This window comes from Lissotriton vulgaris, chromosome 5 (genome assembly GCF_964263255.1).
Source record: "Lissotriton vulgaris chromosome 5, aLisVul1.2, whole genome shotgun sequence".
Classification (NCBI taxonomy): domain Eukaryota; kingdom Metazoa; phylum Chordata; class Amphibia; order Caudata; family Salamandridae; genus Lissotriton; species Lissotriton vulgaris.
Genome location: NC_141693.1, coordinates 1423251265 through 1423275134, shown reverse-complemented (window position 1 = coordinate 1423275134; position 23870 = coordinate 1423251265). Strand labels below are relative to the sequence as shown.

The 23870-nt window shown below is 41.7% G+C and overlaps 1 long non-coding RNA gene across 2 annotated transcripts in view; it reads right to left on the bottom strand.

Moving 5' to 3' along the window:
* The window catches only part of LOC147712684 (uncharacterized), a 103394-nt gene that overhangs the window by 8436 nt on the left and 71088 nt on the right, over positions 1-23870 (bottom strand). Inside the window, exon 3 of one of the 2 annotated variants that reach the window (XR_015296013.1) lies at positions 21095-22679. The exons of the other annotated variant lie outside the window; for it this stretch is intronic. This is a non-coding gene — a long non-coding RNA (uncharacterized LOC147712684). Of the gene's footprint in view, positions 1-21094; positions 22680-23870 lie in introns of those variants that run through there. 2 annotated transcript variants of the gene reach the window in all.

Genomic DNA, 23870 nt, shown 5'->3' with positions numbered 1-23870 from the left:
CGCAACAGAAAACACTCTGTTGACGTGGACAGAGATTCAGCCAGCACACATCAATTTCCGCAAGAGGGATTTAATCAGCTTGGCAGAGTACTTGTATACTCCACCGCAGAGGGATGACAGGAGTCCAGCCAAGATCTTAATCAGGCCGTTAGTTCCATGGTTGAACAGGAAAGCACTGATGAAACTGTAAGCATTCAAGTGTGCAGTGTTACGGAAGGCATTGTGTCATAGGAAGATTGGTTAAGTGCCATTGGTAGGAATCCCATTTTACAAAAGTGTTTGATGCAATGCAGAATGGTCCTGGTTCAGAACTGAAGAAAAATTATATATTGGAAGGTGAGTGATTGATTCTCCTGTCAGGATGATATAATTTTGCACGGTTTGAGGTTAGTTGTTCCTACAGAGTTGAGTGAGAAGATTGTGAAACTGGGACAGGAGGGGTATCAGGGAATGACCACAACCAAGGCAGGGATGTGGTTGCGCCACTGGTGGCCTGGAATGGATATTATGATTGAAAGAAGAGTCAGGGAATGTTCAGACTGTATGAAGAGTGATGAACAGTACAAAGTCAGGAATCCTCCACTGGTTTGTAGGGACTTATCTACTAAACCATGGGATGTAGTAGCTGTTGATATTGTTGGACTGTGAGTAACTAATTATCTTTTAGGTTTGGTGGGTCAATTCTCTCATTGGGCTGAAATTGGCATTGTGAGTGGAATGGAGACCAGAAGAATCACTGACCTTTTGAATGAGATTTTCAATCACAAAGGGTTACCTAATACCGTTCGGATGAATAATGGCCAGCAATTTGTCTCAGTTGAGATGGAAAAGATTTTGCTTCGGAAGGACATTAAGCATAGAAAATTCTACTTCTATCATCCTGAAGGTAATGAGCCTGTAGAAAGACAGAGCTATAAAAGAATGTATCCAGTTCGAGTTGAGTCAAGGAAAGACCTGGAAAGAGGTCTTGAAGAAATGTTTATATGTGTACAGATCTTCTTGGCACTCAATGATAAGAAAGCTACCTTTTGAATTATTCAGGGGACAAATAGCTAACATAGAATTATCCCCTGGATGGTTGCATTGGGGTGAAAACAGCAGCGTGCAATGGGAGTCAGGGAGGTGTTGTAAAGGAGTTGATGTTTAGAGAATCATAAGTTGAACAATGATTCAGGAATGGTATGATACAGTTTGATGTCTCTGTTGGAGATCTAGTTATGAGAAAAAACCTGTTCAAGCAAGATATAGTTCCAAGTTTTCAGATCCCCAAAGAATTGTAGAACTTGTTTATACTGCTGTTAATGTTAAAGATGGGAGAGTCTGAAGTCTCAATAGAGTGGTGGCATACACAGGCAATCTTTCAGCATAACAGAAGTTGCCCTTTTTTGGGCAATATTTCAGTGTAATATTAGGTGCCCTCTTTTGCTCATACACATTTCTTTTCAGTTGTATATAATGTATTCATGTAATATTTGTTTTCTCGTGCATGGTTTGTATGTTTGTGTTGTTTCTTTATTTGTAAGGAGGAAGGTATGTGGTATACTAGGAATGGGTTGATTGGAATGTTAGGCAGATAGAGTGTTGGGACATTCCAGGTCAGTGATAACATCTGACTGTAATTCCATTGTTGTCAGTTGATGCTGGACCTCGATGTTACCTAACCTGTGGATTGGATGCTATTGAATAAAGAATGTACTTGCCTTACACATCTTCCTTACACTTTATTGATTCACACATAAAGGGGCTACATGGGCATATGGTGGCTATGATGAGAGATACCGTTGCTCGTCTTAAGTTACTTTTTTCTATAGTGGTACCGGGGCACATCATTTTATGGTTGGTTATGGTATTTTTACGGTGCATTGTACACAAGAGGCTCTTGCCATTCAATGATAATTACTGGCCTTTCATGGAGTTACTTGAAAACGCAATGGCAATAGATGGCACATATTGGATGAGGTACCCTTGAAACACAATGGAAATAAATAGTATAGGTAGTCTCTAAGAATTAAGCACATTTTATTTGTGTGTTAAATGGAGATATTTAATTAAATTGCAAACCGATATTCAGGGCTAAATAGTACATCACAAGAAAATTGCAAACTTATAATTGAAAATAAAATTTGATTATTTCCATTAAATACAATTTTACTCTTCCCCTTGGCTCTCGTGGTGGATTTTGAACAAGATACTTACAGGCTGTGTTTTAACATTCAGTGTCTGCCACTAGTACATAACATTTACCCGGTGTTGACTGTGGATGCAATCCTGTTTGCAAGGGTTTAAAGCGTACCTACCAAACAACACACATGTTTATATCTATATTAGGAAAAGGCAGAAACTGCCTATGATGCTATCATTAACTTTTTTCTCACTATTAACTGTACTAGGCCATTGACGGATTGTATTCACTGCTAGAAATGGACTGGATGTAATTGTCAGGGAACATGAAATGGTCGGCATTCGATTTGCAGGCCAAAGTGTATTTGTAGATTTCAAAATACCATTAAATTTGGTAACAGTAACGCTTGTTATTTGCAAACTTTAACAATATCAGAAACGTTGTATGAAGCTGTTAGTACCTTCTATGATGGATATAATTTTCCTATAGTTTTCAGCTGGTATGTCTACGCTACATTTTAATAAATTTTTCCGATCCTTTAAATACATTATTTTCCTTGCAAGCACTCACATAGGGATAGTAAGACACCACCATACCAGACACTGAAGTCAATAAATTGCGGATATCTTTATGGCATCTGCATTAAAAAGCTGGCAATGTTGGTTATATGTTTTCCAAGGGAATTGGGGTGTAACCAGCTCATCACAGATGGTAAATCGCCAAAGTGGAAGTGTGAGAAATACAGTGGTAGGCGTGCATCTAAAGGCTTAAGACAATGATGTTTATCCTGAGTAGATGAATCAGCAAAAGTAAAAGACAAAGACATTCTTGGCAAAAGATGCAACACACCCACTCTGCGTCTGGACACAGCCTAGACAAATTTATCTTGGCTCTTTAAAGGAATGACTCATGTCTTTGCTACCATTTCGTTTTCATTAGTTCATACAATATGAATTGTAATTAGTATTTTCCATTCTCTGCTCCTCCCTTGCAGAACACTGTTTTTGTGTTCTTGACTTTTAAACAGAGAATCAAGCACTGGCAAAGCCATAACTCAGGTGTTGGGTGGCAGACTTTTGGCTTTGTCAATGCTTGTTTTGTTTTGGCATGTTTTATTGTTGGGGATAAACCAGGGCCCTCGATGTTATAATAAACATATATATGGCTAATAACAACAATATTTTTTCAGCCCAAAAAACATGCATTGATGTGATAGTCTCTTGCACTAAAAAACTGTTTCTTGTGCAGATGTGCTCCATGTGAAAGACCAGAATGCTGTCACTCACACTAAAGTTAGGCAATGATTAAAGCAGGCAGACCCTTTGCGTCAATCTGTATGCTGTAGTGAGAGGAAAAAGAATGACACAACAGACCAATGGACGAAGAGGGCTGACTGAAAGCCCGTATGAGTAACTATCTTGTGACTCCTGGTGGCCGACCACACTGGGAACAGCACCGACACCCACCGACCATGCACGCAACCTAGGATTCATCCTCGACTCTTCCCTCTCCATGTCTAAGCAGGTCAACGCCGTCTCCTCCTCCTGCTACAACACCCTCCGCATGCTCCATAGGATCTATAGGTGGATCCCAACCGAAACAAGAAGAACAGTGACACAGGCCCTCGTCAGCAGCAGACTGGACTACGGCAACGCACTCTATGCAGGAATCCCAGCCAAACACCTATGACGACTACAACGCATTCAAAACGGCTCCGCCTAACTGATCGTCAACATCCCCCACCGCAGCCACATCACCCCCCACTTGAGAGACCTACACTGGGTCCCCTTCGACAAGAGGATCACCTTCAAGCTCCTCACCCACGCACACAAAGCACTCCAGAACGCCGGACCAGCCTACCTGAACAGCAGACTCAGCTTCTACACCCCCACCCACCCGCCAGCTTCGCTCCGCCAGCCTCACCCTCGCAGCTGTCCCCCGCATCCAACGAACGACCTCCGGCGGCAGATCCTTCTCCTACCTCGCCGCCAAGACCTGGAACACCCTCCCTACCCACCTACGGCAGACCCAAGACCTACTCGCCTTCAGAAAACTCCTCAATACCTGACTCTTCGGGCAGTACTGGCACCCCCATCCCCTCAGCGCCTTGAGACCCTTACGGGTAAGTAGCTCGCTTTACAAGTACTATGATTGATTGATTGATTGATTAATTAATTGATTTATAATATTAGTGAAATCAAAAGGTATTGGCTAATGCAAGACCTTACTAAATTAATGAAGCTGTGTACTGAGTAGCAAGTCTCTTTCAGAGCATGATATTTGATATGCTATGGGTTTGATGAATTAGAAGTTGTCTATCGAAGGGAAACTTTATGGAGCTTATACAAATACTGCATTTTACAGTCGTTTTAATTTTATCTACTATTTAATTCATATACTTTAAAATAATTTACAATAATATTTAAATAAAAAATACTTTAACAATTATTTTTAGAATAATAATCTTTCAATCTATTTCCTGTATTTTTCAGTAGGGAGATCTCTGCCCTGAGACCTCTTCCTGCATGTAAAATTTACAATACATTTAATCTCATAAAATTAGTGGTGAATAGCTGAAAGTAGGAAAGCTACAAAAGTGTAAGAGTAAATTTACTTGTATTATTATTACCCCTATAAATGTATCATCGTGAATAGGGCCCTCTGAGTGTAATCAAACCCAGCTGACCAGACATTAGCAGTGGAAGGCATTGGCATTTAGTGAACTAAAAAAGGGTCTTCTATTTTTATTTTATGTCCATTCTGCCACTTGTCCTTTCTCAGTGACAGGCAACCGGATTCCAGAAAAGGGCATCCAGATGAACAATTTACTGAATTTACATAATCACAGGTTACGGGGATGATTAACTTCGCATTTCCAAGACTAGAAGTAAAGATTTGGGGATGGTTGTTGCCCTTGATAAGGAGATATGAGCAGCTTTGATGGCAGAAAAATGCAAACTAGACTATGGAAAATATAATGATCTGACAACTCCACAATATGAAATGATAATCTGTTTTTATTGATTGCATTAAAGAGGTTTGACAATATTATTTGTTATACATTTTAAAAGTATGTAATAAACCCTTGTTCCCATTTTCCCAAATTTTGATGGATCGAATTGTAGTCCAGCTGCACACACACAACGAAGAGTGTAGGCAAACTCTGAAACAAAATGCACAACTGTGCAATTACTTTGCCACTCAGTTGTTTTGCATGTTTAGACTCGCTGGTTCTTTATTTTCCATTGCTACTTGTTTGGCTTATTATTTTTTAACCTGGTCTCTGTTGTTGAGTTCGTCACATAGGGTCTCTACATCCTTCCTTTGTGCGCCTTAACCAATGAATGCTGTTTTCCATGACAGGCAAAATAACACTTCTCTCCATGTACTGTCCCTTAGACCAGATTATGTATCACCACCACATGTTTTATTTTATAGTGTCCTAAAACCACTTTGAGGTTTATCTTAAGCATTCTTCCATTCCTAGCAAGAACTTGAACATTTAGGTTCAATAAATATGTATCTCCTATCTGTTCAATGATTCAATCAATAGATCCCTAGGTGGAGATTGCCAAGCATGAAGATGGCCGCCATTTAGGCGCGCACCTTCGGCCGTAAATGAATCCACAATAATACTCATGCTCAGACTCTTAAATGGAAAAAATGACAGACCAAGTGACATCTGAAAAAAAGCCTTTTTGAAGATGTTGGAATAACGTTACCAGCTCCGCGTGGCCAGTCCAGAGGGATTGCTGTACCGCTTACAGGTGGCAGAGGAGAGTGCAGGCCCTGTGGGATGCAGATAAGCCTGTCTAAAGCTTGGGCAATATGTACTGGTGTGCTGGCGCAAGTGAGGCCATATATATACGTTGGGGGGGTCCCACAAGGAGACCAGGGCCCTGGGTGGACTTTGCTGCCACTGAGTGCAACATGGAGGCTCCAAGTATCTCTGTGTCGAGTCAGCACTGTGTGGAGGAGACTAGGTCACAGGTGGAGTGACAGGGGGCTCACCTCCATGGCAGAACACTGTCAGAGGGAGGTTACAGCAATTTGCTGTGACTTACTGCGGTGGCCCATCATCCCAGGAACAATGGTTGCCTGGGCTAGAAAGCCACTCCGGTGAGTGTGAAGCATCCTTTGACAGGACTCAGCTAGTTAGGAGTCTGGGGCTGGGCTGCGTATTCATTTGGACCCCGGTTTGTAGGAGGCATTAAAGCAGTGGACCTGTGTGTCGCCAGGAGCATTCTTATGTAGACCCTCAAGATAAATGCAAGGAGTACAGGGGATTGCGCGAGGGTCCCAGGAAGACGTGGGCTCCCCTCAGTAACATAGTTGGGTGCCATGTCTCCCTGTGGAATGCCACATCCGACACCACCAGGGTTTTTTCACCGACTGTCAGGCACAGATGAACCTATAACAGCGGTGGCATAATAAACCCCATCTTGATTGATAGGGTTGATGTGCCCTTGCGGGGCCCACTGATGGAGCAAGGTTTCGTATGTAAGAAACTTGCTTGGATTCAACCCTTTCAAAATAACATGTAATGAATCAACCAACATGTTTTACGAATACTAATAATTGCACCTCACAACATTTTCTTTATCTAGGGGAAGCTTTCCAATGTGCTTTACTAACAAGTGATCTGAGTGTCTTAAAATGGCTGCTGAAAACGCGGGAACTCTTTAGCTCATGCCGCTACTACATCTACGTAGTATGACGTCCTTTGCTTTTGGTGGAAAATCCTTTGCAGCTGCGCAGTAGTGTTCAAAATGGCCGTTTTGAACCTCACATGCTAATGCATATGGCTATGCTTAAATTAAACCTTGCATGTCTTAACAATCTGCTAATGCAATAGTTAAAATAAAATAATGGGATTGGAGTAGAAATAAGTGGTATACAATGCATTCATTTATTTATGTATTCAAACATTTGGAGGGTGACAGAATTCTCCATCTTATTTGAATTCTACACATGCGTATTGAAGTCATGAAACTCCTGTGACAATGACATTGAACCCCAGCCAAGAACTGTCTCACAAGCGATGAACTTTACCTCTTGACCCAGAGAGGGGAAGAAGAAGTGAACAAAATTATATACATATACATGAAGTAATGTGAATGTTGTTGGGAGGAATAAAGCATATGAAAGTAAAATTTAGGGCTGGAACATAGAACAATTAAACCAAAGAGTAGTACCAGTGTGCGTTTTGTTTATTGCGCTGTGTAGGCCTGTTGGGTTCCCAGTGAGAATAACTGTGTCAGCTGCTTGGCCCTGTCTGGAGCGGGGCAGTGTATTTCATCTCCTCAGGACGAGGCGGTGACCACCAAGGATGATGTAATAGAGAATGTGCTCCTTGCACAATGCAAATTCCTAGGCAACTCAAACAAAATATACAACTAAACTATAATCATTCTCAGGCATAAGGAGGAACAGAAACAAATACAAAATTATTTTTTCATATTTGAAGTCATATCATCTCTTTGATGATTTGTAATTTGATCACTGTTATTGTGACTGGCAATGAGGCTAATTGCTTCACCAGTGTAATTTCTTGGACGCGGGTGCAGCACTAGCTGAGCTTTTAGCGGGATATGCAGCATCAGTTCAACCTATGAATTGAGTTCTTCGCTCAAAGCTATATGCTGAGGTTCCCTTAAACATTATTCCACGCAGGCCTTCATTATCTGCTGTATTTCTTGTGTTAAAAAATGCTTCTGTGAGCTCATCGTGATCCATGTGTGATTGCAAGGCATGGGGCTTATGATCACATGTGGCAAATTGATTAGCAATGGTTTTGCTTCAGTGTGCAAGTGTTTGAGATGACAATGGCATTCATTAGTTGAATTTCAGGATTTTTGTATAATGAAGGTAGCAAAACCAAAAAACATGACATGCTTAGATTCAAAAACGATGCCATTGGGGCAATAGGAAAACTTAAAAGGTTTGTTTATCAAAATAAACTTAAAGAGAGAAGGTTTTTCCAAAATGTATGAAATGAGGACCAGTTCTGTGTCCATGGAGTAGTAGACTATTACTGAATTCTAGATGCGGGCATTGAACCAACTGAGGTTGCTCATAGCATCTTTGGTTATGGGATGCATGACTAATGGTAGTGAGGTTCTTTAATGATTTCAAGAACCTCAATCACGACCCATGGTTTAACAGCAACCTTTTCAATTATAAAATATCACCTACTGTCAAAAACCTGTGTAGTGTATTTCTCTTTTAGCCAATTTAATCAGAGGCTTGTACACATATTTCTTGCATCTAATGAAATTGTTGGGAACTTGAAGTAGCGAAAGAACCTTACATCTAGTCCAAGAAACATAAATCCATACAAAGTACAGGAATCTTCTATTGTGAAATTGCTTAGTACAGTATTCCAGCAAAACTGCTGGCAAAGAATTATAACAGGTTAAATCTCATCATGCATTGACAGCATGAACAGAGAGACTCTTCGGAAAGTCCTTCCCCAATATGGTGTGCCAGATAAACTTGTAAGAATCATCAGGAACTCTTACGACTGAATGACCTGCAAGATAGTTCATGAAGGCCAATTCACGGAATTTTTTATATGTTATATGTAGGGTGGGCGTCATTACAACTATATTGAGATTTTTATATTATTTCTTTTTGTGTATTTCAATTTGTATTGTGTAATGATTATGTTATAAAGCATGGTGAACTAACAAACAAAAAGAAATCACAGGTGATTACTGATATTAATTACAGTGACCATGAACACAAATAGTCAGCACTGGCATGTTGTTGGTTGCTTAAAACATTCTAAAAGTGGCATTTTCAGATTTGTTTTCAAAATATTACTTCACTATAAGCTAGGATTTTAAATTAGGATTCCAGAGACACTAAACTTGACCCATTTATATCTTTCCCATATCGAAATTAAACCTATAAAATGTAATAAGGTAATGCCAAGGTTATCCTATGGGAGATATAGACCTTGTAGTCATGAAAAATTCAAGTAAGAGTTTTACACTACCAGGACATGCAAAACTTAAAAGCATGTGTCCTTTTTTTAAATACATTGCACCCCTTTCTCTTTGCTGTCCAGGGATTATCCTAAGGGTGGCATATATGTATTAAAGAATAAGGTTGTAGACTGGCAAAAGGTTTATTTTGCCAGCTCGACCCAGCAGATTAAACTGCACACACAGGCTCTGCAATGGCAGGTCTGGGACATGTTTGAAGGGCTACTTAAGCGGCGGGGACAACCAGTGCTGCAGACCCACTAGAAGCATTCAAGTTACAAGTCCTGGGCACATGTAGTGCACTTTACTAGGGGCTTATATGTAAATTAGATATACCAATTGAGTTTAAGCCAATGATACTGTATTTTAGTGAAAGAGCATAAGCCAGTGCTTAATTTGAGCCGGTACTCGGCACCTGCACTTAATTGCCGGCACTGGCACTTGGAACAGCTGCTCATTTAAAGATGAGCAGGAAAACAGCTATTTAATAATTCAGTATGTGTCTAAAACAACTAATAACAACCACCCAAACCATTTTGTAGGCTTGCCGGCCTTGAACAGTCTGAGTTCCCGCACTTGTAGCAGTGTGATGGTTAGTAGTTGTGTAAATTCTGTTATTGGCAGCACTGGCACTGGCAATGTGTGGTGCAAACTGCGGTGGCCTCATCACGAAGGCACCAGCACTTATTTGTTTACAAATTAAGCACTGGCATAAGCACTTTACACTGGTTAGCAGTGGTAAAGTGTACAAAGTCCTAAGGCCAGCAAAAATGATGTCAGCAAAAACAGGAGGTCCGAAGGCAAAAGATTAGGGGGAAATCATGCCAAGGATGCCAAGTGTAACAATTAGTCTTGGTAGCAATTCCTACCATGTCACCAACTGTGAGCACCGAAAACTCTATCAAAAGAATGTTTGTGTTTTGTCACCTGAAACAACAGACAACATGTATTCCACTCATACTCAAGTGGGTGTAAGTGGAAAACAGGAATGGACCGCAAGGGCCATCCTACATTTAAGCACAAGGTGTATATGTGTGAAATATTTCTCACAATCCTGAATGGACGCCATTATCATATTTTGCAACCAAACGTCCTCTGCCCCATAGGAAGCTGAGAGGTGGCCAGACTCTGTAGTCACACAATAAAATCGGAAAATAAGTAATAATATTAAGATAAGATAAGATACTGTAGGAAAGTGGCCCAATATATACTGGACCAAAGTAAGGTGCAGTGTGTATAGAGTCCACAGTCCTCCGAGTTTTGGCACAGGCTAAAATTAGATATAACCTTACTCTCTAAAGATGTAGATTGGTCGAGCAGTAACGCAGTATCAGAGGACAGTGAAAAGCATTTGTTGTACACACCCAGTCAGCAGATGGTCTCACACACTCAAGAACTGAACTCTAGGCCAATGGTTCTGTATCAAAAGATATAGTTGTTTTATTTTAGAACCAACAGGGTATCAAAATATACTTTCTCAGGATGAGTTGCTTTAGCTAAATACTTTTCAAATAGGCAATAGACTTTTTGAATGCAATAATACAGTTTGTTGCAATAGGTAACACAATTTCAAACACAATGCAACATTGAGCTTGACGGGAATTTCTGGTTAAATGCAATTAGTTACTTTGTAGATTACTTTTCTTATCACAGGACTGGATCCTAGATTCAGTCCCGGGACATGAGCTGTAAACAGTTAAGTAAAAGTGTTTTGGTCACTGTAGTGAATTTTAAGGAATATTATTGTTTTTTAAAAGTTGACTCTTAGAAACTTTTTCAGCTAAAATTACCAATGTTATCCTCTGGAAGGAAATTCAATTTGCAGGTAAGGTAGGTTCTCGTTACTTTTGTAATCCAGTGCTGGACTCCTAGGTTCAGGACTGGGACTTTTATCTAAAACAGGTAAGTAATTACGTTTTGATAGTTGTTACGATTTTTAAGGAATATTTGTAGTATTTGTAGTTTGCAAAAATCAACACAGAAGAAATTTCACAGAAAAACTGTCAATGGTTTCCTATGGAAGAAAATTCAATTTACACGTAAAGTAGTTAGTTTTTAGGAAATGAGATAGGGGAGAAGGTGTCAGGCCCAAAGAGAAGTGGCCACGGCCAATACAGTGGTTTTCCTGCATGGATGCAGTCATCCCTGGGACCAGGGGAATTCTATGGAAAGCATGTACCCAATTTTGCATCTTAGACATACTAATGACCAAATTCAAGAAAGCCAATGAGCAATTGAAATGGGAGACACAATATCAAGTAGTAAATTATTTGACCAAGTGAAGCACAAGGGAAACTGTGACACTAGTGGTACATAGGTAGATTTCTTACTACCCCAAAGGAGGGCTAAAGGGGATACCATAAGTGATTTCACCTCCAAATCTTTAACCCTAACAGAGTGGAGATTCTGTAATTCAAAGAACACTTTCATGTGTCTGGCAGGTATTTCATGTTTTTGCTAATTTGAAAGTGGGATGAAATTTAGTTTGAAGAGTTACCACAAACTAGTTATGGCATTCTTTTGGTACTGGTGGAATGTTAGAAGCATCAGCCGCCATTGCTCATATGTCAATGAAGCTGTTGAAAATTAGTTTCTTTGAGTGTAGGCCATGGGCTAAGCAAAAAAGGAGGGAGAAGGAGGTTAAACCAGACCAGGTCGGCCTCCAGTCAGTATATGCAATACAGGAACCCTATGTGAAGGGTCCAGAGACCTGGTAGGTATTGTGTGGTTACTGCTTATTAAGTCAGTGTGTACCAAAAATATGTAAGAAAGAAAAATTTCTTTCTAGAGTCCCCTCACTCACCGGGGTTGCCCCACGGTGACATGCTTCATCATTGGGGCCATCCCAGTTCTCTATGAAAAGGGGCGTGCTGCGACAAGGCGACTACGCTGGAGCACTGGTTTTGTGAGATGACTATGTGTGGTGCAAGTGTGGTGATGGTGGAGTGGGTGTGAAATTAAAAATACCGTGCTAGTGGGCCTCAACAATTTATTTTGCTCCTAGTGTGGTATAAAAAATTAAAAAGGGGTAACACTGTGTTCTAACTTTTACTGAGCTAGATCAGTGTTATGGTCAACATGTTTCAAGCTCCCCCAAGCTTTTCTTCAGGACCATACAGGGTCCAGCCCTGTATTGCCACTCCTGTTTTCAAATGAAAAAAGTGTTGCTAAAAACTACTTATTTATATTTAACGCTGTTGTCAATAAAACATGCGTGTTGTTATACATACGGTTTGTATTCTACTTTGAATTCTGTAAAAGAGAATAACATTTGTTAAATGATGGACATCCCCTTCCGAGAAGGGGAACAACTCACATGCATCTCACTCCATCTAGGGCGTGAGTGTGCCCTTGGCATCATGCTGATGCGTGCTGGTTTTCAAACCGGTGTGGAAAAATAAATCACTGTGAATCAAGTGGTTTAGTGGTTTCACACACAAAAACATATAGACTTACTGTGACTATTGACAAGACACACAACACATACACACGAAATAATAACATGGCAGATGGTTATATTTACATAAAAGAGTGTTTGATTACACCCCATGGTCTTAGGCAAGGGCAGGAACGCCTCGTGGAAACATTGCTGAAAAAGGAGTTGTAAGGTTAGAGTTAGGAGGCTCCTTTACTGTTTACCCTTGTAAAATTGCCGGTATCCTTGCAATCTGGCATCGCTTGTAAACTTACTTCCTATCGGCAAACCCGCTCGGTACTACCTGATGCTTCCTCACCCGACCGCATACTGAAGTGTAACGGCGCTCGCTGTGTATTTAGGAAGCGCGAGCTTCCGGGTTGCCGGAAAATCTCTGTCTGCTAGAGCGCTCGCTTAGAGCCGCCATCTTGGTAGTATGTTATCGCGCTTGGCGCGAGTGTTGGCGAATATTAAGGATTACTCTCGGGTTATACCGAATTTAAAGATAAGAAATAATTTAGAGTGATGCTAGGTCTGGGGGCATTTTAATAAACAAATTTAGAACACAGGTTTTTTTCTCACGGATGGATGATTTTTTCGTAAGGTTAACTGTATTATAACGAAAACCGGCAGTTTTGGCATTTGGTAGATAGGAGGGTTAGTGCCTATCTTTAATGGGAAGACTGTGGAGTGTGTTATGTTATTGTGAAAGGTATTATTCCTGGTTGCTGGAGTTTCTTATTATTGGGGGCAGTATTTTCATAGTAATGATTCAGTTTTGGTTTTCCCCATCATAGTTCATTTAATTGTTACAGGTGGTCTACGGACGAAAGGCCCCCCATGGGATTTCATCATTGAGTCCCTGGGTGTCCATATGCAGACGAAACACCCATCTTTGTTCTTTCTCATGGAGGATTCGTTCCTGATTGTCTTTGTTTTTGACTGCTTCTATGACCACCCATGTTAGATCATTTGGTGTATGGTTCTGTTCAATGAAGTGGGTGGTCATTCTCGTTGTGGCTCGTTTGCACCTGATGTTACTTCTGTGCTCTACTATGCGAGTACTGACCTTTCTAGTGGTCATACCTACATAGTGTAGGTTGCATGTGCAGGTTATCAAGTACACAACTCCACTGGTATTGCAATTGGAAAATCCCTTTAGCTCCCATTTCGTAGTGTTGTTGAAGGTTATGGTTTTGGTTGGGGAAGTCAAATGGCAGACACTACAGTTGCTACATGGGAAATGACCATCAGGTAGTGGTTGGGATCTTACTGTCTGGTTTGTGGATATGGGACGGGTATGTACCAAATAATCTTTCAAATTTTTACCCCGCCTATGGCTGAACATTGGGGTAGGTATGTTTAGGCCGCCGCTGCTGACTATCGGCCAATGTTTTTTGATTATTTTGGACACACTGTCAGAGACTTGGTTGTACGTCGTGATACAGATTGGTTTTTTATTCTCAGGTTGTGTTCTCTCCTTAGGTTATAATAGTGCTTCCCTATTGTTGTTTGCCGCCCGTTTCTTAGCCTCTTTGATCAGTTTATTTGGGTATTTTCTGTTTCTCAGCTTGTTGCTCAAGTCCTCCGCTTGGGTTAGGTAGTCAGATTTTGTGCTACAATTCCTGCGTAAGCGGAGGAATTGCCCAAATGGGAGGTTTTGTTTGAGATGGCGAGGGTGGAAACTGTCAAAGGTCAAGAGGCAGTTTCTTGCTGTCTCTTTAAAATGGGTTGTTGTTATCAGTCTGCCTGACTCAGCATGAATGTTAAGATCCAAGAAAACTAGATCAGTCTTGCTCATTGAGCAGGTGAATTTCAGAAAGGGATCCTGTGTGTTGAGCCAAGTTAGAAAAGTCTGTGCTTCTTCCTCTGTGCCTTGCCATATCAACAGAATGTCGTCGATATAGCGTTTCCAATGTAGGATTTGGTGTCTGTGTGGATTCCTCTCATTCAGTATTTTGTTTTTCTCCAGTTGATGGACGTACAATCCGGCTATGCTCGGCGCAAATGTACTGCCCATACTGGTCCCATGCTGTTGTTTATATAGGGTTGATTCAAAACGGAAGAAGTTCTCACACAGTGCTAATTGACAGCATTCTAGTACTACATGGCGAGGGGTGTGGAATTCCCACTCGTTCTCGTATAGTACTTCCTCCAGAATCTGTAAGGTCTCTCTGTGTGGCAAGCTAGTATATAGACTTTCGACATCCAGACTTATCAGAAGACTGGATGTCGCGTCAAAGGTTAGATCTTGTAACAGGCACAGTACGTCCTTAGTGTCCCTCAGATAGGTGTCCGTTTTTTGCACTAGGGGTCTGAGAAAGGCATCCGCGAATTGTGAAAGAGGCTCTAGGATTGAGCCTATCCCCGAGACTATAGGCCTCCCTGGTGGGTTGTCTAGTCTCTTGTGTATTTTGGGGATGGTATAGAAGTATGGTATTGTTGGCTTTTTATTTGTTAGGAACTCAATTTCTTTTTTACTAAGCCAATCGTTGGCTTGACATTCCTCTGTTAGGTAGGCGATTGAGATTCTCAATCGTTCTGTTGGGTCTTCATCCAGTTTGGCGTAGTTTCTTGTGTCCCCCAGTAAACGGAGGCATTCATTCCTGTAATCCGTGGTGTTTTGTAGTACAATCGCACCGCCTTTGTCGGCTGGTTTTATAGTAATGAGGTTGTTTTTTGACAGTTCCTGCAGTGCTGATTGTTCAGCTTTGCTAGTATTATGAAATACTCTGATAGTTCGTGGGTCTAATTCCTGGACCTCTCTCATGACCGCTTTTTCAAAAGTTAATACTTCCACAGGTAGGCTGTGGGCTGGAGGGACAAAATTTGATTTTTTATGTAGTCCTGTGTCACTCTTTGTTTGTTCTGTGGGATCTTTGTCTTGGAAGAATACTTGCAATTTGACTTTTCTCAGGAAGTCTTTCAGTTCACAACATAGTTTGAACTTATCTGTGGTTGGGGTAGGTACAAATCCTAAGCCCTTGTTAAGCACTTGGATCTGTATGGCTGTGAGGCTTAATGATGATAGATTTACTACTAAATCGAGCTGGTGCTCGTGGTCGGTTCCGGGGGGCCTTTGCTCCGTGTGTGACGTGTTGTTGTCACCACTGGTTCTGCCCATTGTACTCCCTGGCTGGGTTTGTTTTTTGCTCTTTGCGCCTGACGGCCTCTCCCTAAAAAAGGTTTCCTTTGGTTGCCTTGGTTTCCTTGATCATTTCCCCAATTCTGATAGTTGGGTTGGTTGTACATTGGTGGGCCATAGAAGAAAGGCGGGGGCGGAGGGCAATAATTATATGGGTCTTGGTACACTGGCCACATTGGTGCTTGGTTGCCTCTGTAACCCCTTGTGTTGCCTCTTCCTCTTCTGGGTCTTCTGTTGGGGGTGGTGTTGTAATTACTTGATCCCCCAGAGCTATTTGATCCTGTGTCAGAGCCATCACTGTCAGTGTTATATCCAGGGTTCTTGTTGCTGGTTCTGTAATCATCCCTAATATAAGGATATACTTTTTCGTGAGAAAATGCTTTTTTATCCTTAGATAATTTGATGTATTTTGAATCCTTTAGGCTGATTTCAAATTCAGACATAGTTTTGTTTAGCTCATTCAGTCTTTTTGTTAGTTCAGCTGGAGTTTGGAAAGACTTAAGGCGGATCTCCATGGAATTTATCTCTTCCTTCAGGGAGTCTACTAATCTTGTTGCGGTTTTGATGATCAAAACCAGCCAGTCCCTGGTACAGTGCCAGGATATTTGTGACCAGTCTAGTTTGAATTGTTTGTCATGCTGGAATATAAATGGTTCATTCCTGACTATGAGGCCTCTTGGTGCTGCGTTTGCTTGTAAGTATTCCGCCATCGTGACGCCATGAATCAATGTTTTTATCTGTGTTTTCTTCAATTCAGTCAGTTCGTCCCAACATTGGCTCGCATCACTGTTTTCTCCTGTGGGTGCTCCTGCATGTGGTAGCATGGAGGCAATGGCTCTATCAACTTCATCCTCCGAGAAGGATAGTCCTGTGTTCTGTGCCATGATTTCTTTCGTGAGTTTCTTTGTGTGTGTGATGTCTTAGTCACTAGATCAACCAGGTGTGTACCTTTCAGTTGATCTTTGTTTTTAGAAAAAAACTCCCGCAGCCCGTGGCTGCTTGATGCATAAACAAAAAAGGAGGGAGAAGGAGGTTAAACCAGACCAGGTCGGCCTCCAGTCAGTATATGCAATACAGGAACCCTATGTGAAGGGTCCAGAGACCTGGTAGGTATTGTGTGGTTACTGCTTATTAAGTCAGTGTGTACCAAAAATATGTAAGAAAGAAAAATTTCTTTCTAGAGTCCCCTCACTCACCGGGGTTGCCCCACGGTGACATGCTTCATCATTGGGGCCATCCCAGTTCTCTACGAAAAGGGGCGTGCTGCGACAAGGCGACTACGCTGGAGCACTGGTTTTGTGAGATGACTATGTGTGGTTTGAAAACCAGCACACATCAGTATGATGCCAAGGGCACACTCACGCCCTAGATGGAGTGAGATGCATGTGAGTTGTTCCCCTTCTCGGAAGGGGATGTCCATCATTTAACAAATGTTATTCTCTTTTACAGAATTCAAAGTAGAATACAAACCGTATGTATAACAACACGCATGTTTTATTGACAACAGCGTTAAATATAAATAAGTAGTTTTTAGCAACACTTTTTTCATTTGAAAACAGGAGTGGCAATACAGGGCTGGACCCTGTATGGTCCTGAAGAAAAGCTTGGGGGAGCTTGAAACATGTTGACCATAACACTGATCTAGCTCAGTAAAAGTTAGAACACAGTGTTACCCCTTTTTAATTTTTTATACCACACTAGGAGCAAAATAAATTGTTGAGGCCCACTAGCACGGTATTTTTAATTTCACACCCACTCCACCATCACCACACTTGCACCACACATAGTCATCTCACAAAACCAGTGCTCCAGCGTAGTCGCCTTGTCGCAGCACGCCCCTTTTCGTAGAGAACTGGGATGGCCCCAATGATGAAGCATGTCACCGTGGGGCAACCCCGATGAGTGAGGGGACTCTAGAAAGAAATTTTTCTTTCTTACATATTTTTGGTACACACTGACTTAATAAGCAGTAACCACACAATACCTACCAGGTCTCTGGACCCTTCACATAGGGTTCCTGTATTGCATATACGGCCATGGGCTAAGAACATAATTTAGTATTTTCCTTCACGTTTGCCTCTACAGCTAAATCTTCCTGTGAATGGTAGATGGGACAATGTAAATAGTGCTTAGTGGCAGTGGTCAGTCAAGAGTTTGGTCATATCATGACCAGTGGCAGCCAGCACTGCTTGCCGGTGGTGGGGAGGGTGGGGAATGTGTGGGCGGGTGCCAGGATGTAGGGGGGCACACAGGTCACAACAACTTTTCTTTAAAACACTTTCCTTCCTGCCGGGTCCCATGCATCTCTGCTCCTGCTCTCATCTTCCAGGAACAGGAAGCACCAGGCACACAGGCTCCCCTGATCAATCACAACAATGCAATGCAGTGTTGTGATTGGTCTGAGCTCCGTGAAATGGTACTCAGTAACCTTAACAGAGGAGCCACTACTGATCATGATGTAAGAAGAGAAGAATGAACATCACTGTGAGGAGTTGTCAGAGAAGTGGATCGTTAATTTAGGGGAAAGGAGCTCTTAAAAATTTAATAAACACATTCTGATTAGGTCCCAACACAAGTCACAGTGAAACTCTGTTCAACCCTCCTGTTAATATGGCAGAAGTAGATGGCAGTGCTGAGTTGAAGTAGTTCTCAACAATTTAAAGTCAAGGGAAAAAAGCAATACAATTTTCAAACCATAAAAAAAATAAAGACAAATGTAATTAGAAAAAAAAAAAAAAAAAAAATTCTGATAAGGGGAACTGGAGTTATGAATTTTGAAGCTTTTAATGCAAAACGTAACTACAAAAATAGCAGTTTGTGGTTAACAGGAACTTAGGAGTGATTTCAGGCCAACCGTGATACCGAGGAGGTTAGCTATACCAAGCAGTTGTCCTGATTAATGTTTTTACCTTTTGAGTCTACGTTTTGAAAGTCAGATTCCTGCAGCTACAATCTCCACATCTGAAGACGGCGAGGGTCCTTCGAAGTCAGGAATGTAATTGTTGAGTCCTTGTTTGAAGCGTTGCTTTGCGCCAAAAGGTCTGAGCAAGACAAAGCTGGATTTGGAGCCGCTTAGATCGTTTTGCCATTGGTATTGATTTTCTGGTTTGTTCCAGTCCAAGGTTTTACCTTCAGACATCCTCACAATTTTGGTTATCAAGGCAAGGTAAAAGGTGTTGACTGGTAGGGCTCCATGTGGTTATACACCTTGTCAACAAATTCCTGCTAAATCCATTTTCAGTGTGCTAAAAAGCTCTGAGTGGGATGCATTTTTGTACATCTGGTAGCCATCAAACTCTTGTCCTGGTCCTATACAGGTGCAAGAAATAACTAAGCTCCACATTTCGTTAGGTTCTGGGGAAGCTTATCCTGGCTGCTCATGCACCTCTCAGGTCCACAGGATTTTTCAAACTAAGTCTCATTCCAGCCAGGTCTGCCATTTGAGAGTTTTTTGGGGTCTGCTGGGTCCTTTTGGAGAGAGGAATCCTTCTGGACGTTTGTGCTCAGAGGCATGTTAATACAAGGGAAGCAACCTGACCTTTGGAGAGCAGGTCCTGTCCTTGGGTGCCTACAAATTGAGGAGTTCTTGATACCTCTTTCTTCCAGCAGGGTCTTCTTCTTCAGATTTAGTCTTCCAAAGGCCAAGAATGTTCTGTTGTGGTGGTGGTGGCGTTCCAGACTAAGCATGGGCGGAAAATCCGTTCCGCTCACGGATTTTGCGGATTTTCGGTAAATTCGCAATCCGCGAACGCTCGCGAATTTACCAAAAATCCGCAAATTCGCACGCAGCGGATTTTTTTTTCTTGGTGATACAATTTTGCCGCGTTCAGTGTAAGTTCGCAATTGCGAACATGTAGGTGCGGCGGGCAGCAACAATCTCGCACTCGCGAAATTACAAAAATTGCAATTCTGCACAAGAAATCCACGAGCAAGCAGTATAGACCTGAAAATTATGATTTTTATGAGAATAACTCCTCAGGTTGACATTTGCCTGCACTTTTTTGGATTTGAGGCCTTTTGACTTTCTTTGGATCACTTTTGGATTAGAAATCAACTTTCACAAGTAAGCTTGTTTGGGGCATTACAGTTGCTGTAATGCTGTTCTGCAGAAAAACGAGTTTTGCTAAACTGAAAGCACTCAGCAGCAGGTGCAAAAGTTCAAATTCATCATTAGTAACCATTCCCTGTAGTGCTTCCTGACTGGGGCCCCTCCAGAGTTCAGTTGCTAGTTGCAACAAATGTATGACCCTGCTCTGACCCTCACAGCCGGATCATAGAATCGCTACAACTAGGCCACAAAGGTCCTGGAAAAAAAATGCACTGCAACAGAAAGCAAATTACAGATAAGGAAGCAGGTGCCAGACTGGAATTTTAAAACAGTGACACATTAATAAATCAACCCCAAATTAATTTATGTCAGTTGAAGCAGGGCAGGTGTGCTTGCTTTTTCTCCCCATAATCTGCAGTGATGATGAACCAGAGGGTGGCATTGATGTACCAGAGGGTGGCATGGGTGAAACAGAGGGTGGCAGGGGTGAAACAGAGGGTGCTGGGAACCTGTGATGATGAACCAGACGTAGAAACAACATAATCGTGACCGTTGCGAGCCGACATGTAAGTTCGCAATTGCGAACTGGTACAAAACCCTCGCGAACTGGCAGAAATTCTTGCGAACACAAAACAAAAATCTGCAAATTCGCGGATTTTGCGGATTGCGAGTTCGCAAATTCGCAAAATTTGTGAACGCCAGATTCGCAAAATTCGCCCATGCTTAATTAAGACGTATCCTGTGCATTAATCAATAGAGAGCTTTCCTCACTCAATCTTGTCTACTTTCTTGCCCTATGCCCACATCCTTTTTCAGGACTTCTTCTTTACTTTACTATAAAGGATCCTAGAAGCTCCAAATCTAAAATGGATAACCCCTACTTACTTCCGATGGGTATCTGGCTTGCCCCATACTAGTATCATATGTAGATGAAGTCTCTTCCTACTATTGGGGCCCAAAACTGTTTGTATCCAAGGGGACTGGGTCTGTTGACAAAGACTCTTTGGGGGCCTTAAAACAGAATAGAACCAGTTCCTGTAAGTCCCGTTTGCACCTCGAAGTAAAATAATATAGTGTAATGGCTGTCCTTTAATCGGTCCACTGTTCTGTTACCCCTCCTAGGGGGCTATTCCCCATTACGTGGCACTTTTCTGACAAAACCTGTCCCTTCTTGGGCCTAAATTTCAAGTTATTGTCCTCTGGACAGCAGAGTTGTTAGCTCCATTGAGGAATGTGTATTGACCTCTAGAGGTGAGATGAATAGTAAATAGTAAAATGTATTCAACATCAGTCTCGGCGCAGACAATATGAAGCACATTTTTATAAAGCTACTTTTCCACTAAAGTTTTAAAAAACAGATTTCAATTTTTTTTTTAGATGTTTTCATTTAGATTTTTTACAAAAAACCCAAAGGAGGTACTGGTATGGACACCTGTTAAACATGAGAACATGGCGACAGGACAACGATACAGTATAAATCCAGAATAGTTGGCCAACTCGAACAAGGAAGGAGACATTAATATGATCACAATTATCACAACAAAAAAAGAGCGTTGGCATAAATTGCACAACGTAGTAACGAAGGAGACCCTGCAGCAATGTCAACATCATCATAATATTCAATCCACCTCCCCCATATTTTCTCAAATTTGCAAGGTCCCACACCCCTCCTAAATCCAAGCAAGATTGGGCACTTCACCTGGCCAAGTCTTGTTTGGCCACAATAAAATCCAAATTACAAAATAGGAGTTTCATCCATGACACATCAAAATCATTGGGTTTCCTCACAAGATGACATATTTGGGGTCTTCGGGTATCAGCACCTCTAGGATTGCGTTGAGTTCTGACAGCACTCTGCACCAGTATATCTGTACTGCCAAGCATGATCATAAAGTATGGATGAAGTCTCCCTGTTCCCGTCCCACAGCGCAAACAGTCATGCGAGGCTCCTCTACCTATTTTATACAGTCTGCACCTGTCATAGTAAATCCTATGCAAGATTTTAGATTGAATAAGGCGGAGTCAGTTCTCTCTGGAAAATTAAAGCTGCCTCTCAGTCAAGGTACTGAAATGTACCAACATTGATCTTCCACGCAGACTACACTAATAAATTAGATTATGAAATCTAAATGAAAAATAGCTTTGAATCACCTTGCTAGCATTTTGATATTTGAAGATAGGAATTAAGGGCCCTATTCGCAAAGGTTATTTTTTATATGTGTAGATCTCGTCACATGTAGATCTACATCTACAACTAAGTGTAAATCTCCTATGGATGGAATTTACAATTTATGAGTCTTCACCAACTACGGAGTTGGATCTCCTATAAATGATTTCACAGTTAGAATATTACCATTGGTATCTTTCAATCTGTTTTGGGGGTTCCTCATCACCAGTGGTGGAGATTTTGCTAGAGAAACTAGCAGGGAGTGATAAGAAAATTATTAACTTATTTCATTTTATTGAATTAAAAGTTAATTTTCCCTCCCCAACCTGTTACAGTATAACTGGTGTTAAATCAGTTACAGTCTTCAATGTAAGCTATGCAATATTTTAATTTTGGTTTAATGTAACAATGTGTTTATTTTTACAATAGATTATAAAACAATTGTATTCTGTACATTAAAAACATTCACAATAATTCTATTTAAAAAAACATAATGACGTAAAAGATCTCAAAAGTCATCTAATACCCAGAGTTGGTGAGCATTATGGAGGGACAAAGGCTAGAGGCATGGTAGGGCTGGCAGCTGTGGGTAGAGGCTGGATAGTAACTTCAGTTGGTGGTCCTTGTGGCTCTTTTCCCAGTAAGGGGCAAATACTAATGAAGATGGCCTGGAAGTGCGACTTTATATTTATTACATTTCCAGGCTGTCTTCATTTACATCCAGCAGCAAAAAGACATATACAAGTATGGCAACCGTTATTCTTGATGCCGTGGTGCCGGGATCACAGACCTGCTTAAGTGGATAAAAAGAGAAGAACAACATGTTCTGTAAATATTTTGTTGTTTTTTCACATTTAGCCAGCTGCATATAAAATAATGTACATACCGTAAACGAAAAATAAATGCAAATTAAATTAATCCTTGGGAATGCTTTCCTTTATGTTATCAAAGCACAATTCATTAATGCGATCACTGCAGTTGTCTGTGAGACCATGGAGTCACACAATTGAATCTTGCTCTGCACAGTGCGAAATCCTGACTTATTTATTTATAATGCGGTGCAAAAGGGGGTGTTGAGGGACAGGGCATCTGAACCAATCAAACACTCACACCCAGTCAAAAGATCTGGGTTGAATCCATCACCGTTCTTTAGCCCACTCTGCCACCTCAGTTCAGACATGGCCATATGCAAATCAGTCTGACCCTGAGCCTCATGGGAACAGTCCAGCCAGAACTGCCATGCCTTCCCTGGACCGGAAACAAGCTTCCTAGGACCGGTTTCTGGCATTTCAGCCGTCTTCAGCCAGGCTTGCTTGAATCCAGTGGCAAAGTGAGCAAGGGGCTCACATCTGAGCATACCCTGCCAACTTATGGCGAACAAAGCGGTACAAAAGGGGGTTGGGATGGACGGAGCATCTGAACCAATCAAACACCCACACCCAGTCAAAAGATCTGGGTTTAATCCATCACCGTTCTTTAGCCCACTCTGCCACCCAAGTTCAGACATGGCCATATGCAAATCAGTATGACCCTGTGCCTCATAAGAACAGTCCATCCCGAACTGCCAAGCCATGCCTTCCCTAGACCGGAAACAAGCTTCCTAGGACCAGTTTCTGCCATTTCAGCCGTCTTCAGCCAGGCTTGCTTGAATCCAGTGGCAAAGTGAGCGATGGATTAAACCCAGATCTGTGACTGGGGGTGACTGTTTTGCCATTGTGCAACATTCCGTCCATCATCTTGTGTGTTTTGCTGTTCACCCTATGTGGGAAGGGTATGCCCAGGCGTGGGTCCCTTGCTCACTAAGCCACTGGAATCAAGCGATCCTGGCTGAAGACGGCTGATAGCCAGAAACTGGTCCTAGGATGCTTGATTCTGGTCCAAGAAAGACATGGCTTGGCAGTTCGGGCTGGACTGTTCCCATGAGGCACAGGGTCAAGACTGATTTGCATATGGCCATGTCTGAACTGGGGTGGCTTGGTGAGCA